The following is a 3,292-nucleotide window of genomic DNA, read 5'->3' as shown; positions in this document are numbered from 1 at the left end:
TCCTGTAGGACTGAAATGTAATCACAATTGATTGATCACTGGGTGGTGATCAATGTCATGCGTGTCAAGTCCTTCTTAGTACTGATCGAATGCTATCGATCAAGTTGCAATGTGGACACCAGTCTAGGTGGCTCGACACTGCTTGCACTCTATATATTGATCAGCTCAGTGGTAACGTCTCTGACTGCGAAGCTGAGTGACACGGGATCGAATCCGCCAGGGAGCATCAGTTCCCTCAAGATTACAGGTACACCTTGCTGACGAGTGCCAAGTAGCACGAAACCCGGGTCCAGGGTTTCCTGTTGACCACCTCCAACCACCATCTTACCTCAAAACACCCAGGGTACTTAAGTTAAAGACTATGAATCCACCTTTATTTCAACTAATGCCGTCTTAGTCAGACAACATCTAGGCCTGGTTCTGCTACGCAAAGCAGACTAAAACGAGCATGAACGACACACGTGCACAGTCCCTTGTTGTGGTAAAGGCTGTAGCTGTAAATAAATCCCCAAAATCTTCAAGTTCTTACCGCGCGGTTTCAACGGGTACGTAACATATAGTATGTTTACTAGTAATGTTTCGGAAGCTTACGAAACCCTGAACCGCGGCAATCTAACCGATCGGCAAAAGTTAGACCAACTCCTTAATAACATCGACTTGCAACATGGTTCTGCGACGGACATGTTGCTAAGGATGAGAGAAGTTATTGGCCAGAGAATTTTCGATAATGGCCTATTTAAACAACTTTTCTTACCTAAACTTCCTCAACAAGTGCATGCTGTGCTTGTGTCGTCTCAAAACATCGCCGTAGACGATCTGACTACATCTGCCGACCGCATTTTGAAGGTCACTAGATCTTCTAACTTATAGGTTTTTTCAGTTAAAGAAAAAAACCTCAAGCGACACAGAATGACAATACGAAATTATGTCACACATTTACACGTTGTCTTAGATTTTTTAATGACCACAAAGGGTCACGATTCCTGCGAAGAAGCACTTCATGTAGGCTATCTCTCTAGACCATTAGAGACGGATAACCCCGACTGATGCTGACACCATAACCAGTATGGGATGTCATCCAGAAATTGCAGAAAACCCTGCAATTATCCGAACTCAAAATCGACTGACGAAAAATCGGGAAACTTCCCAGTCGGCACGCGGTTATGTCAACTGTAGTCGGCGAACACAGCCGTCTGTCATACGTCTCAGATGTGGTGACGAAAGTTCGCTACCTCGTCGACACTTGTGCGAAAGTTAGCGTTCTTCTAGCAGATTCTAACGACCAGCTTCACGAATCTGTTTTAAGCTTACAGGCGGCAACCGGAAAGCCAACCGCCACATATGGTAAAAGGTACGTTTACCTGAACGTGGGTTTACGCAAACCCTTTCACTGGATCTTCGTTCTTGCAAATGCTTCAGTGACAATCATTGGTATGGACCTGCTACAACACCACAATTTACTCATTGATACACGCAAACGAAGGCTAGTAGACGGGAACACTAATTTATGTTTGCGTAACTTTTTCCTGTTGCAGAATATCTAGTCACAATTAGACACGCAATAGATCCATTCTATCAGCCATTACTCGATAAGCATCTTGGGACATACTAACCGCAACCGAAATTGCTGTGTGTAACCGGTAATGTTACACATCACATCACGACTACAGGACCATATGTATTCTCGAAAGCACGCTGACTGGCTCCCGAAAAGCTGAGGTTGGCCGAAAACGAATTCCACCACATGATAGAGTTAGAAACCATTCGACCGTCAAACAGCCCATAGGCATCTCCCTTGCACATGGTCCCTAAAAAGACAGCAACGATTGGCGTCCAACTGGTGACTATCGGCTTTTGAATGCAAAAACCATTCCCGATCGTTACCCGTTGCCTCACATTCACGATTTGACAGCTACCTTGAAAGGTACAACTGTCTTTTCGAAAATCGACTCGGTTAAAGCCTATAACCAAATCCCTATGCCTACTGACAATATTTCAAAAACCACTATCACCACTCCCTTCGGTCTTTAGGAATTTCCGCGAATGCCTTTTGGCCTAAGAAATGCTGCCCAGACTTTCCAAAGGTCCATAGATGATGTTTCTCGAGGTCTCAACTTCGCACATGAGTATGTGGATGACTGCTAAATAGCAAGTCTGGACAGAGAATCTTATCTTCAGCATTTGGACTGGAACTGCGAAAGCATGGCATTACTGTAAACGTTCGGAACTGCCAAATCGGAACCAACTCCTTAGATTTCCGAGAACACGCTATTGATGCTCAAGGCATCCGATCTCCTCGAAGCAAAGTGGCGGCCACTCTGGATCACCCAGAACCGACCACTATTAAGCAATTGCGCGCATCTAACAGTTTCTATAGACGGTTCATACCAAAATGCGCGTCCGTTATAAAACCGCTAACCGACCAACTTCGTGGAAATGCAAAATTCATCTATTTGGCCAATACCGCGCGAAAAGCGTTCTCCACAGTTAAGGAACTTATCGCAGAGGCAACCATGCTAGCACATCAGGACACTGAAGCGCCCATTAGTATCGCAGTAAACGCATCCGACTCAGCAATCGGATGGTTCTTACGACAATGGGTTAATCGCCCCTGGCAACATTTGACATTATTCTCGAGACGGTTACTAGACACTGAATGGAGTTGTAGCACTTTCGATAGGGAACTCAAAGCCATGTTTTGTGCTGTGTGGGACTTCCAACATTCTATTGAATACCGAGAATTCACTCTTTACTGATCATAAACCGCTCACCTTTTCAGACAAGTACTCACAGATATCAAACGAAATCTTTGGAGCGAAATCCACTACTTAGTGATTGTGCATCATTGTTTTACATACGCCTGTTACCCCTTGTGAAGTCTAGGTCGCCCACCAGTATTCTCAATCGAACTCCGTGCTGGGCAATCCTTTCCAGCTGCTATTCATTTTCATGTCTGCCTCCAACATCCGGTGTAACGCGTTATTTGGCCTGCCTCTTTTGCTTTCTCATTGAGGATGTCAAGTTAGGACTTGCTTTGTGATACAGTTTGTTGATTCCCACAATGTCATATCCACTTGCAGCGTCTTCTCCTGATTCCCTATTCAGTTGGAAGCTGCTTTGTTCTCTCTCCCAGTACACTGCTGCTGATAGTATGCGGTCAACAAACATTGAGTATGCTGCGTAGATAGCTGTTTATGAATACCTGTACACCTTTCATTTTGGTTGTAGTAGTTCTCTAAGTATCAACTACGCACAATAGAAATTTCTCGACGTTCATAATGAAGATTATGGC

Source organism: Schistosoma mansoni (genome assembly GCF_000237925.1).
Source record: "Schistosoma mansoni, WGS project CABG00000000 data, chromosome 1 unplaced supercontig 0034, strain Puerto Rico, whole genome shotgun sequence".
Classification (NCBI taxonomy): Eukaryota; Metazoa; Platyhelminthes; class Trematoda; order Strigeidida; family Schistosomatidae; genus Schistosoma; species Schistosoma mansoni.
This window is presented reverse-complemented; position numbering follows the sequence as displayed.